This window comes from Urocitellus parryii (assembly GCF_045843805.1).
Source record: "Urocitellus parryii isolate mUroPar1 chromosome 13 unlocalized genomic scaffold, mUroPar1.hap1 SUPER_13_unloc_6, whole genome shotgun sequence".
Classification (NCBI taxonomy): Eukaryota; Metazoa; Chordata; class Mammalia; order Rodentia; family Sciuridae; genus Urocitellus; species Urocitellus parryii.
The window spans coordinates 476961-491886 of record NW_027551774.1 but is presented as its reverse complement, the minus strand read 5'-3'; the positions used below and the strand labels follow the sequence as shown (position 1 = coordinate 491886).

Below are 14926 nucleotides of genomic sequence, written 5' to 3'. Positions count from 1 at the left end.
TGATGGTGAAAAGCAAGAAAAGAACTTCAGGCATCATGACCCTATTGGGAAGGCCAAGACAGACCCAGCACCTCAGGCCTGTCTTCAGATGCTAACAGAAGCTTTGGGTTTCAATAGAGGAAGGACAGGCAGAGGCCAGAGGTCTGCCTCACTGAGCAGCCTTGGTCGGACTGAGGTCTGTTGACCACTGTCAGTGCTGGTTCAAATCTTGCCTGAGTCTTCAAGAGGGACACGATAGGTTAGGTCAACCTTGGGCTAATAGACCTTGTGTCACTCATTTGTAGATGAACACCTCTTAGAAGATTGCGTGCGTCTGTGCAGAGTGGAGCAGGGATGTGACCCACAGTTTAAGGTAATAAAGGAGACAGGTACAAAATGAAGTCAGAGATGGGGAGCTTTATCCTGCTTGAAGTTCCCCAAGGGCATCTGCAGGCCCAAGAGCCACTGCTTCCAGCATGGGTGTCCTGAGTCCCTGTTATAGCTTTTTCCCCCAAACCTTGCCTTGTCCACTCCTTGATAGGGGATCAGCCATCTGAGTCTATGGGTGTCTTAGCCACATGGTGAACCAGTACGGAATGGGGACAACCAGGGTCTCTAAACAATGGCTCAAGTATATAAGTGAAAACAGCCAGATGCTTAAGTCTAGAAGTGAATTGTAAAGCAGAATACAAGATGGGCCAAAGTCCGACGATGTTCCATTTAATAAAGTATATACAAGTGGGAGCCCTTTTGCTCAATGTCTCCATGAGTTTGGCTTTTCTTTTACCTCCAAAATAGCACATTTGCCTCTGGTTAAATTTCCCTGCTGGGTGTTCAAGACCAAGCCGTTAGCCCTGTGTTGGCTCAAAATAACCTTTTTTTTTCTTTTTACTGGTAAGGCCAGTCAGGATCCCTCAGGAGTTACTTTTAGGAACATGGTAGTATAAAGATTCATTGCCATTTCTATCTGTCCTATAGGCAATGGCTATTTTTTCAAAATTGGATTATTCTGTTAGAAGTAGTACTTATGCAAAATGTTAACAAGCAACAGTTAAAAGTAACAGTGACCATTCCAGTTTGTCTTAGGAATAAATGTCATAAAGTCTTAAAAATAAAGTGGTTGTGGTCTCTTAACTAGGATGTACTTGCTTAAAGATGCATCGCCTGAGTGACCAACATCCACTCTTTTTAATTGTCTGTTGGGCACGGTTCCAAGTGCGGTGTTCAGGCCCGAACAATTATCTTTGCTCAAAGATGATGGTCATAATACAATTAGGGATACACAAGTATAAGGCTGGAGAAGGCTGTTGTGACTATGAACAATGTCTGTTTGGAGGATACAGCTTGGAAAATGTTCTCTTCAGGTTTGCATTTTAGAGCAGTCTAGTTGGGGAACATAAATACATTGAACACACAAACAAGTCAGTAATAATGAACATCACAGACACACAGAAGACCTATATATATTAATTTAGTCTCTACTTTTGAGCAAAATTTACAAACCATGGCTCAGTAGGATGACTTTATGTGTCTGTCTTCAATAGGTCTATATAGGTAATATGATTGATGGAGATAAAACTCTGAACAAGTTTAGGAAGTAATGCGACTGACCTGGTGATGTACAGGTATATCTCATATACACAATAATAAAACACTTCATCAAAGCAAATAGATGTAAACCAGGGTGTAAGTGGCAGGGAGTCTTTTTAATCTGGATGGTATTGAAGACATATGACAGAAATGTCGAATTTCATTGACCACTGCTCATATTTAGGTCCAGCTACAAGGCATATTATGTAAAAGAGAAAACTAACTGCTTACCTTCATGTATTAACTGGTACACCTTTAACCTGACACATTTTTGTATAATATTCAGATAAAGTTCAGACATATGGCATAGTTAGCCCTTAGATGCATACACATCTCTACTCACAGCTATCTAGGGTACCACATACATAGTAAGTGGCCCCAAATAATAGTTGTTTATAAAGTGGTCATTTATAAAATAAAATGACACTTAAATAAACCCTGACTCTGCTACGACTCTATTCCCTAAATAACAAAAGCCTCACAAAGACAGCAAACACAGAGATTCTTTTGATAGAGCACAAAACCTTTGTTCTTCCAGCCAGTTCTTGGTAAATGTGACTAAGAGCAGAAAACCTGCTGTCTCAAATGTGGAGGATTCCATTTTGGTTTGACATCAGTGTATTAAACTTGGACCTCAGAAAAGCGCTTCAAATAACTTTTTCAGTTACAGCCAACTTAATCATACATGAATTTCCTAATGTGGTCCTTCACAAATCTTCTGGGACTGGTTTAGACATTTTACAACTTGTTCATATGCTTAGTTTTTGTTCAAGCTTTCTTGTTCATTTGTGACCTTAGGACAAAAAAAATCTTATTTTGCCAATCAAAATCTTTTCTTTTTAATCCCAAAACTTCCCCCCAAATATGTCCTCACACTCATAACATTTTTATATGTCTTTTTCCTACTTATTGATTCTTTTTTGGCCTTATTTTATCTTTAGTTTACAATTAGAAATAATCCTTATGAAACTTTTAAATTTAGGCAAATTGCTTCTTTTTTAATAAGGCAAAATAGTTCATGCTTTTTATACTTTTTTTTTTTTTTTAAATCAGAACACAGCCTCAAGTTTTAGTATGTTTTTCAATGTCAATTAGAATTAGCTCTTAGTGGTCCTCTATGTAGAGAAGGCTCAGGAAGAAAACAATTTCAAAATGTTTTCTAAATCTGAAAAACTTACAAAAAACCCACATTTAATAGACCCCAATATAGTGTATTTTTGTAAATGTTAAGATGCTTATTTGCAAGTTTTACATAAACCTTGGATTAAGCCGTTTTCTATGGCAATAGACTGGTTTTCAAAGGCTTTCTTTCATTCCTCTCCCTTTTTCTTCAGCCCTGTGTGAGTTGGAGAGTTAACCCTTTCCTAACCCTCTTGTTTTTCCAGACTGGGTGAGACTTAACCCTTGAATAACCAGTTTCTGAGTAAGACAGCAGAACAGACTGAGGGCCAAAAGCCTCCATTTACACAAAACCAAACAGAACAAAAATATATGAATTTAAGCACGCAGACCCTCCCTCCTCAGTGAATTCAACAGAATAACCACGAGCACAAAAAAGGAGTTGTTCTTGCAAAAAAAGAAGAAAAAGAAAGAAAGAAAGAAAGGAAGAAAGAAAGAAATGGCTGCAGTTTCTTTATTTCTTTCTCTTTTTTTTAAAGGAATTTGTGGGTGGGAGATTCACCCAGAGGCACTGAATCTGGACCAGGATTATTAGACTCAGAACCAGCTGCCATACAAGATGGGGTTTTCTCCAAACCCTTCTCCTTCTCTTAACTCCTTTCTCATTTTAGTGGAAGTGCCTCTTTTGTTAGACCTTTATGATCAGGTGTTCATAGAACCTCTGCCTTAAAAGGGACCAGGTTAGGATGACCAAGAGGAGACAAAAGAAAGAAAAAAAAAGCAAATTTACCTAGTGGAGGAGCATCAGGAGAGAGAGACTCAGTGCTGTGAGCAAATGTGACAAGTGTTCTGAAACAAAGGATTTCCCAGTTACCCAAATATCACAGACCAAGAGCCAGACAAGAAAGGGAGTACAGTAACTTTGAATCCAAGTGCACTTTCAGATACAAAGGCCAGCCCTACTGCATGGGGAAAATCATCTTTTTCTTAGTCTTAGGTTTATAACTGTTAAAAAAGTAAAAAAAAAAAATACAAAACAAAAAACCCAGATAGTGAAGAAATTTCCCTAGCATTGAGACAAAATTAGCACTTGCCATTCTTAACCAAATACAACAGATCTCCCCCAATCAACCTCCTTTCTGGACCGACCTTAGTCCCTTCCCTCCTAATTGGTACCACAGAATTACAGATTCCAAACTTCCCAGCCAGATAAAATGGCAGAAGCCCAAGTAGGTTCAAAAGAACTGGCTCCACTGAGCCCCAGAAAACAGGGAAAGGAAGGGCAAGGCCCAGGGGCATTGTCAAGGAGAAGACATCAGAATCCAGGGCCCTGGGCTCCAGGAGTTCATTTCTCTGCCTCACAGAATGGAAAATCAGCTGATGCAGGCACAGAGGGGGAGGAAACAGAAATCCCTGAAACCAAGGTGGATTCCGCCCCAGGTGGCTCACCCTTCTCTTCCCAGGGTGGAGATCAGCCGACTGCAACAGGCGGATGCTGGGAGGGTGGGCTTTCTTCCCTGGCAGCTTGCTACAGCAGAGGCCTGACTCCAGAGATCCCCCCAAACCTGGTCTGGCCACTCACCTTAAAAACCAAGCAGCAAAGGTCATGGTGAAAAGCAGGAAAAGAACTTCAGGCACCATGACCCTATTGGGAAGGCCAAGGCAGACCCAGCATCTCAGGCCTGTCTTCAGGTGCTGACAGGAGCTTTGGGTTTCAATAGAGGAAGGACAGGCAGAGGCCAGAGGTCTGCCTCACTAAGCAGCCTTGGTCAGACTGAGGTCTGTTGACAACTCTCAGGACTGGTTCTGGGAGGAGCTGGCTCTGCAGAGGTCCTTACCACCTGAGGGGGCAAGTCCCACCTGCTGCTCAGGGTGTTTTTCTGTGGGACCTGTGATCCTGGGAAGGGGACATGACTTGGGGCTGCACTCCAGGGGCTGAAACAGGTGGCTGCAAATCTTGCCTCAGTCTTCAAGGGGGCATTATAGGTTAGGTCAATGAAGGGCTAATGGACCTTGTGTTACTAGTTTGTAGATGAACACCTCTTAGATGATTGGCATGTCTATGTGCAGAGCGGAGCAGGGACATGACCCACAGTTTAAGGTAATAAAGGAGACAGGTACAAATTGAAGTCAGAGATGGCGAGCTTTATCCTGCTTGAAGTTTCCCCTTCGGGCATCGGCGGGCCTCAGAGTCACTGCTTCTATCCAGGCACCTCTCTCCCTGAGCTATTGTCACAGCTCTTCTTAAACTATGAGGACTGTGGACTATTTTTCACAATAGCTTCTGGATCACGGCCATTTCAGTGGCATATCCAATGCACAGAGAGAAGGTCACGTGGATGATCCAGTTTAACAAAGTGTGTTGATCTGTTTTCCCTTAAGATGGACAAAATGGATCCATCTATCCGATGGCCAGTACTGACCCTTAAACATGATAAACAAGTGATCTGAAGAACTGTGTTAGCTTCGCATCACTGTGACAAACTAGCTGAGAAAAATGAGGAAAAGGAGGAAAGGCTTATTTTGGCTCAGAGTTTCAGAGGTCTTGGGCTGTGGTCACCTGGCCCTGCTGTGCTGGGGTGTGTGACAGCACTGGACACCGAGGCAGGAGTGTGGAGCACAAAAAGGGCTGAATTCTTTTATTATTATTAGTAGTAGTAGTTGTTCAAAACATTAGAAAGCTCTTGACATATCATATTTCATACATTTGATTCAAGCGGGTTTATGAACTCCCATTTGTACCCCGTATACAGATTGCAGAATCACATCGGTTACACATCCACTTTTTTACATACTGCCAGGGTGGGGGGATAGTAGAGGATAGGAAAGGCATCAGAATACAACATACACTAGTAGGGCTGAATTCTTGATAGCCAGAAGCAAAGGGGAGAGGGAATGGGCTCATCACTTCTTCAAGGCCACTCCCTGGGCCTCACCTCCTTCCTCTGTGCCCCGCCCCTGCCCCCAAGGGTTCTACTAGCTTCTAATAATCCCACAGGCTGGCCACCAAGCCAGCACACAGGCCTTTACAGGGACATTTAAGACCTAAACTGTAGCAATTAAAACACTGCTTAGGCCACTGATTTAGTAATAGTCATTCCCAGCTCATTCTTAATCTGGGCAAGTTGGGACCCTCGGCAATGCGAAGGGTGAAAACGGTCCAGTTAAGTAACTGCTCTGTGGTTGGTAGCAAGCGGCAGAACGTGACTGGGACCAGGGCAGAGGTGCAGATGCAGAGAGCACCCCATTCCAGCCAAGGACCGCAGATGCCCCTGTATGTGCAGACCAAGGGCCTGGTCTAGAGAGATGACCTCTGACAACCAGGTCAACCCACTAGTATCTACTAGGTGCCAACTATGTGCTCAACACTGGCGAGAGCCAGGAAGGTCAGAGAGGGGTGTGAGTCTTGGGGGCCCTGTCCCGAACCCTCAACCCAGAAGGCATTTATTGACCTGGAATAGGCCCTGATTCTGCAGCAATGTCCACTATGTGCCAGTACAGGCTGGTCACTGAAGGCCTCCAGAAGTCAGAGATGGTGCCAGGGGAATGGCCTGGACTTTAATGACAAGCCAGCTCTAGATGTCCGATAGGACACCTGAGAGCAGGAGGCCCTTCCCATCAATGTCACAGAGCAGGGTTCCCCCAGGGCCAAGTCAAATGACAGTTAGATGAATTGCCTGCCTTCAGAAAAGACATTTAATTAATTAGTGGGATCACTTAAAGTCAATGGCAACATCTCGGTAAGAAAGCCTATTAAACTGTGTTATCTATGTAGGTATCGGTGTATATAAAATACCCACTTCAGGGCAGGTTCCGTGACCTACCTCCTCCAGCAAGGACCTTCCACAGTTCTCACGGCCTCCCAATCATCCATTCAATCATGAATCCATCAAGTGGATTAATCCACTGAGGAGGTCAGAGCCCTCATGATCCAGTCATTTCCTAGAAGCCCCACCTCTGAACATGCTGCATCCGGGACCACATCTTTAACCCGTGAGTCCTTCAGGGACACTTCATATCCAAACCATAGCACATGTTCAAATATCAAGCATCATGCAAACATTCTCCATGACTCAGTCTTCAAATAGGAGTCTATACCTAATTAAATATATCCATCTATCTACACATATATTTTAAATATGGTACTCATACTTTTGGGGATTATTCTTTCATTTTCTCTATAATCACTGAGCTTATCTATACCTGAATAGAAACCCAGTGTGTAGACCAGAGTCTTTCAGGGCTAGAGGAAAAGGCTTTGGATTTTATAGTAGTTTGTACAGTGCCCTCCATGTAAACCTGACACCTCAAGTAACTCATCCTGAATCTCACAGCTAATCAATGTAAATCCAGCACCACCACCCACACCACGTCATGCTCCTGGTTAAGTCCATTAATTTGTGCTAGAGTCAAGGAAAGCCCCATTTTCCTTATTTTATTTATGTTAATAAGCACTAATGTATTATAGTGGCTAGTAAATTATTAACAGAAAATGATGATTCAAGAGCCCTTACTTTAAAATAATTAACTACAGCTGGGTGCAGTGGTGCACACCTGTAATCCCAGCAATTTGAGAGGCTGAGGCAGGAAGATTGCAAGTGGGAGGCCAGCCTCAGCAACTTAATGAGACCCAGTCTCCCAGTAAAAAATAAAAAGGGCTGGGGGGGGGTGTGGTCTTGGCACATTGTAGAGTACTCCTGGGTTCAATCCCTAGTATTGAAAAAAATAATTAAGTATAACTCCTCACATAGCCAATTATAGGTACCAATTTAAATAAGAAGCAGTTTTGCAGGCTACATCACTACCTATAATCCTCTGAAACTAACATGAAATAAAATGCTATTCTTTCCTAAAATCATCTGCTAGTGAGGAGCTGCCAACCTATGGATGAAGATGAGTCTATTTGAGAATTAAGGGTGTGTGCAGAGGCTCATGGAGAGTTGTGGGGTTGGGGGTGTGGATATACGTTATTCTCTGATCCCTGCTTCAGAGAACAGTGTTACAAGAAGAGGATGAAATATTTAGCATAGTAACAATGACAGTAACAAGCAGCGTTTGGTAATGATTAATCATTTATCATATGTTCATCCTATTCACATGGGCCACCAGTAATTTGTTCACAGTCACAGAACTAATAACTGCTGGGACTTAACTCAGACTCAGGTCAATCTGTGGGGCTCCTATAATTTTCCACTTACTGGAAATTCCAAACCTTAAAAAGCCTTCAACAGTGTCTTAGCCTGTTTCCTGTAGCTATGACAGACTACCACAGACTGAGGAATTTATAAACAATATAGGTATATGTGAGTTCAAGTTCAAGAACATAGTGCTCCTGTGCTGCAACATAAGACTGTGGAAAGGCAAGTGAGCTTGGGAGACAGAAAAAGTGGACCAAAGTTATACTTTTTATCAGAAACTCATTCCCATGATAACTAACCAATTTCTACAATAAGAGCATTAATTCACGTGAAGGTGGAGCTCTTGTTATTTAATCACCTCTGAGAGTTCCCATGACTTAATGTTACAATGTTAATAATGTTGCATGACAAAGATTCTTTTTAATTTTTAAAACTTATTCATATGTGAACATAGAAAAGTTCTGTCTGATTCATTCTACTGTCTTTCCTATTCCCATCACCCCACCTTCCCTTCATTCCCTTTTGTCTAATCCAATGAACTTCTATTCTCCACCCTCCATGCCCAGAGAGAACATCTGGCTTTTGGTTTTCTGGGACTGGCTTATTTCACTTAGCATTTTACCTGCAAAAGTCATTTTTTATGACTTAGTAATATTCCATTGTTTATATGTATCACATTCTTTTTATCCATTTATCTGTTGAAGGGCACCTAGGTTGGTTCCATAGCTTAGTTATTGTGAATTGGGCTGCTATAAATGTTGATGTGGCTGTGTCACTGTAGTATGTTGATTTTAAATCCTTTGGCTATATACTGAGGAGTGGGATAACTGGGTCAAATGGTGGTTCCATTCCAAGTTTTCTGAGGAATCTCCATACTGCTTTCCAGAGTGGTTGCACCATTTTGCAGTCCCACCAGCAATGTATGAGTGTACCATTCTCTCCACATCCTTGCCAACACTTACTATTACTTGCATTTTTATAATTAACATTCTGACTGGAGTGATATGGAATTTCAGTGTAGTTTTAATTTGCATTTCTCTAATTTCTATAGATGTTGAATATTTTTTCATATATTTTTTGACCATTTGCATTTCTTCTTCTGTAAAGTGTCTATATTCAGTTCCTTTGCCCATTTATTGATTAGCTAACTATCTATTTATTTATTTTTGGTGTTAAGTCTTTTGAGTTCTCTATATATCCTGGAGATTAATGTCTATCTGATGTGCAGGTGGTCAAGATTTTCTCCCATTCTGTAGGATCTATCTTCATGTTCTTGCATGTTTCCTTTGCTTTGAAGAAACTTTTTAGTTTGATACCATCCCCTCTATTGATTCTTGATTTTACTTCTTATGCTTTAGGAGCCTTGTTGAGAAAGTCAGTTCCTAAGTGACATTGTGGAAAGTTGGGCTTACATTTTCTTCTAGTACATGTAGGGTCTCCAGTCTAATGCCTAGGTCCTGGATCTACTCTGAGTAGATTTTTGTCCAGGATGAGAGAGAGTGGTTAAATTTCATTCTTCTACATAAGGATTTCCAGTTTTCCCAGCACTATTTGTTGAAGAGGCTCTCTTTTCTCCAATGTGTGTTTATGGTGCCTTTGTCCAGTATGAAATAACTGTATTTATATTATCTCTGTGTCTTCTATTCTTTTCCATTGCTCTTCATGTCTGTTTTGGTGCCAATACCATGCTGTTTTGGTTACTATATCTCTGTAGTATAATTTAAGGTCTGCTTCACTTTTCTTGCTAAGGATTGTTTTAACTATTCTGGGCCTTTTACTCTTCTAAATGAATTTCATGAGTGCATTTTCTATTTCTGTGAAGAACGTCATTAGGATTTTAATAGGAATTACATTAAACCTGTATACCACTTTTGGTAATATGGCTATTGTAGCGATGAAATTTCAACACAAGTTTTGGAGGGGACATCCAATATAGCAGACAGTCACAGAAGTCAATCACCCTGCTGGAGTGATGGCTTCACAGTCAGCTGGGACAAGTCTCTGGGACAGCCCCAGGCCATACCTGCAGCAGCCCTTCCTTCAACCACAGCTGGTTCCTGGAGAATAGAGAAGGTCAGGAGGTATCAGCAGAAGGTTGAAAGCGCTCCATCCAGATACTTGGTCCACATGCTGGAGCCTGTGCATGTATGCGTGTGTGTGGTGTGTGTGTGCGTGTGTGTGTGTGTGTGTGTGTGTGTGTGTGTGTTTGGCTTTGAGTGCCAAGGGTTTGACTGGTCATATTCTTCAATGTTGCATCAGTAAAAATTATTCTGGTCTGTGTCAGGTGGCCCTCCTCAGCCTCCGTTATCTCTTCATTCATTCATCATTCCTACGATTCACCTTTCCTGAGTCCAATGTGTTTTGTGTATTCTTCTAAAAAAAAAAGGCTCGATTCTTTCGTTCACACATATTGAAATTTACATAAATGTTGTTTTATCTTTCATCATGCTTTCTACTAATTCACTTTTTACACAGGTGTAATTATACTACTCATAGAAAGGTGATAAAGATAATATACTCACTTTTTAATAACCTGTAGAAGCACCATTTAATCGCTTCATAAAATGCTCTCAGGGCATATGCCGGGTTAATTATACTCCTAATGCTCTACACTTAGCATTAATACAATTTTTTTCCTAATAACACTTATAAATTACAAACTATCTTAATCAAATAGTCTTGTTAACATACCTTATGGGGAAGGTTAATTATATCTTTCATTTGTATAGCTCCTTAGAATTTTTAAGGCACTTTCAGAAACTTTCAACAAGCTATAAATTGGGCAGAGCAGTTGTTATATTTCCCATATTATTCACAAAGAAGTTGAGATCACAGAGACTGAAGCTCATGTCCAATATCAGCTGAGTTGAGCAATCCAAGGAGAATTATAACCTAGGAGTACAGGGTGCTTCTCACCCAGGGGTGCTGTCCTGCCTCATAACCGTTACAACTAAGATAGTAACAGCATATTGAAATAAGAGTCTTGTTTAGCACATTTTTTATAAATTATTTTTTTTGTAGTTGTAGATGGACAGAATGCCTTGATTTTATTTATTTTTATGTAGTGTTAAGGATCTAACCCAGTGTGTCACACTGCCGCAGTCCGGCTGCAGCAAAATAACCGGGGGGGTGGGGGTGGGGTGACGAATAACTTGTGTATGTTGATACAGCAGGAGTAGGAGCCGTTTATTGTAGGACAACAGAGCTATTTATACATTTCACACAGCTTATCTTAATTAGCATAAACTAGATACATCAGTCAACCAATAAGGAATCTCCACACTTAATGGCTCGCTTTTGTTACTTCTCAAACCACTCCCTCTGGCATTTTGCCAGGCACCATCCAGACTTGTTTACAAACTCTAACATTCCTCTGGCAAAATACCAGGTGCCATCCTGACTTGTTTACAGACTCTAACATCACACATGCTAGGCACTGAGCTCCTTATTTAGTACTTTCAAGTGTTGGGAAAACAAAAAACTGGTATCTTTCATACACGTTGCTTTGTGAGTTCTGACTGAAGAAATAGTGGGATTGCTTGGTGCACTGGTGGTACCTCCTGGAGACTCAATCCTGCTCTCAAATGTCTCTGAGGTTCACTTCTGAAAATCATCGTTTAAAATAAAGATTTAATAAAAATGTATTAAAGACAGAACTGTTTCAGAATGACAGATCTCTAAGAGGCTTCTTAAAAATTACTGTTGATGATGAATCTTAGACTGGCCGCCCATTTGTCTACTGAAGGCTGGGCGTATGATAGTGACCCTTCATCAAGAGTGTCGTCCATGAAGCCACATTAGGTAGGAGGCCAGGTGGTCCCATGAGCGTTGTAGCCCCTCCAGCCAGATTGTTACATCTGGCCAATGTGAATGTGAAGAGCAAACCAAAGTATTAGTGGCCAGACAGAGGAGGATGGTGGGAACAGGAGGTCAAGGGGATAATTCTATAAGTGGGCCCACCGTGCTGACCCTCACATGCTTTCTTTTCCAAGAAGCAATTTACCTGCAGCCTGCCTGGCCTATGTGGACAGGATATGTCAATTCCTCAGCAAACTCCCTGTTATCTGCAGGAGAAAAGCAGGCCTAAATTGATGTTGATAAGAGGAATCCAAGTTACCCTGAAGGGAAGAATTCTGTGGCCATAACCTGAAACTGGAAGATAAGGATAGTTCCTCCTAACCATAGAATCTGTAAGAACATGTGGTTAAGAATACAATTAGAACTGGTCAGCATAGGCCAAGGTGACCTAGATTTGTCGTGTCTGTTGGTACTTTCAAATCTGAAGTCATTTTGCTGTCAGTCAAACGTCAAGAGGTGGGTCTGGGTGGGACTTTCTGGAAACTTCTCTGGGATCTCCCATAAAACCAGAGTACAGAAGAGACACTATCCCTGTCCACTCCGAGAGGACATATTCTCTCCCTTCAGAGTGTCCCCTTCGCCTTTCCTGTCCCTTCAATACACTCATTCCTGTACCTCTGAGTGACGTGTCTGAAATCCTTCTGACTTGATTACAAGAATCAGGGTTTGAAGGGGGTCTTTGCACTGTCTCAGTTTCTCAGAAGTCCCCCCAAAGCTGTAACACATACATACGAGTGGTGGGGAATTCTGTGGAGAGAATAGTCTATAATCTGACAAATCCTTTACATACGTTAATGGGTTTAATCATGTCCACGATTTTCAGGTAGACATTATTTTTTCACTTTCAAAAGAAATTATGGTGCCTTCCATCAAGGTCAGTTGCCTGAGCAAGGACAGAAGAGAATATGAAGGACTGTGGATTCTAAAAGTCGTTTGCTAACCGTCCCCTCTCAGTAGTGCTGTGTCTCTTATTTGTCTCTAAATGAAGATTTAAGGCTCTGGAGAGTTGCTGAGGGCTGTATATTTCCACAGAGAATGCCTGGCTCTCTGCTTCTAGAACCTTTGTTTTCTATGAAACAAAACCAGGCAGGAAGAGCTCTTTATTCTTTATGACTAACGTGCTTCTGTTTTTGCTTGCCTATAAATTCACGTCTCTTATGGAAACTCTCAAGGCAAATTTGGAATTTAATGAATAAAAGACTACCTTACATTTTTAAAGACACAGTATTTTATTGTAAAATAGAAGGTGATTTCGAGAATGAGCCCTAAATGTTACAGGAGTGAAATACTCATGTAGATCATCCCTCTCTTTTTAATTTCTGCATCTTTAAAGAACGACTTTATTTGGTGGGTATCTTAAGGAACTGGTTACAATTCTAAAAAGATATGAATAATATGACTTTACACTAGCATTGAAATTGACCGCCCTCACTAAGGCTGTTCTGTGGTTCAATTTCTATTTATTTATACCAAGGGAAGCCCTCAGGGGGTCTGGGACTTTGCAGATTGATTCTAATTCCATTTGTATTGTTAAGCTGGCAAATTCTTTAACAAAGCAAAATAATTGGGCAGATAACATCCTTTTAAAAAAATTGTTTTAGGTGTAGATGGACATAATACCTTTATTTATTTAATTTTTATGTGGTGCTGAGGATCAAACCAAGCACCTCACATGTGCTAGGCAAGTGCTCTACCACTGAGCTCCAGCCCCAGCCCAGATAACTTCCCTGACAGTTGGTTGAAGTAATGGGCCAGCTCCAAACATTGAGTGTAACTGCATACCCCAGGCATGTCAGGAAAAATCCATTCTACTGTTAGAGTCTCGGCAAGCAGATGTTTTACTCCCTAATTTCATGATTATTAAGTGAAAGAGTCTCTCTGTCTTTGAATTTCTCTCTAATACAGCTTTGGCTGCAGCTAAAAAGTTGAAAAGTTCTGATTTAAACCTTTATTCATTAGGAAGCGGGTTCTTCATGAATCCCTCATCTCCACCCACCCCTGCACTTTTTCATATAAAACCCACATGCTATGTTTGAACACCCTGGTAAAGGGAGTTATACACAGCAGAAAATTGTATAAGAAGTGAAAATATTAATTTTTCTAAGTTTATACTTCCATGTGAGTGGTTATCAGCACTGTTTTTACCTTATTGATTGAACTGGTCATTGGTAAGTGATCTCAAATAAATGTGTATGTGCGGGAACATCAGTCTTCCCCTTGTTCCCGAACATTTTTATTAGTTTTGATTTTTTATTAACGTGTCCTAATTGTACATGGTAGTGATCCAACCTCCTTCACCTGCTCTCCCCCATACACAGCTGGAAACGAGACAAAAAGTACTTTACATAATCTTCTTTGCTCTCTCTCTGGTCTTTAATGATGATGATCAGGTGGTGACACTAGGCAGAAGCACTGTCCTTTGCCCTAGGCAGATAAGGTTGGGGGGGGGGTTCCTGGATACCCCCAGAACTCTGGCCACAGGAAATCTGAGTTTTGAAGTAGAGTAGGAAAGAAGACCTGCACTGATGTGGAGACAGCCAGGTGACATGGGATGAATTCTGCACCTGAAGTAAAACCCCTAGGATGAGAGCCCTCCCACCCTAGGTGGTAGCCACTGACCTCCAGCCATCTCCTGTCTGGAACCTAAGGGGGTGGGGCCAGATCCATGCTAGGTCCCTTCCCCACCCTCATGTCCCATTCACGTCCATTCTTCTGTAGCATTGGACGTTCATCACCCAGGTGTTTTACCACCCTGGGTGATGTGGTTGATGGGAGAATCTTTATTTCCTGGAGATTAGAGGAGGAGATAAAAAATTCAGAAAAGCAAATTTGATGGAAGCTACTGTGTTTATGGACATGTTCAAGGTGCTGATGAAATTTCCACTGTCCCATAAATACAGGAAACTTGGACAATGGTGACTGATGGAGAGACCCGGGAGAGGGCGTCGTATCTGGGCTAAACGTTAGCAGACATTCTTGAAAGAGGGCTTTTCCACAGCAACAGAGCGCATGTGCTCTGCCATCCTTGGAGCGGAGGCCAAGGGAATGTGGTTCTCTGCCCTGACCTGGATCTTTCTCTGATTTCTCGCAGGGATTTTCAGGAAACACAAACGCGGACAGCGTGGTGCACTACCGGCTCCAGCCCCCCTTCAAAGCCAGGTTCCTGCGCTTCCTGCCTTTAGCCTGAACCCCAAGGGCAGGATTGGGATGCGGGTCGAGGTGTATGGGTGTGCATACAGTAA

At 41.7% G+C, this 14926-nt stretch overlaps 1 pseudogene; it reads left to right on the top strand.

Annotated features, from left to right (window-relative positions):
- The window catches only part of LOC144251444 (contactin-associated protein-like 3), a 191887-nt pseudogene that overhangs the window by 48516 nt on the left and 128445 nt on the right, over nucleotides 1-14926 (top strand).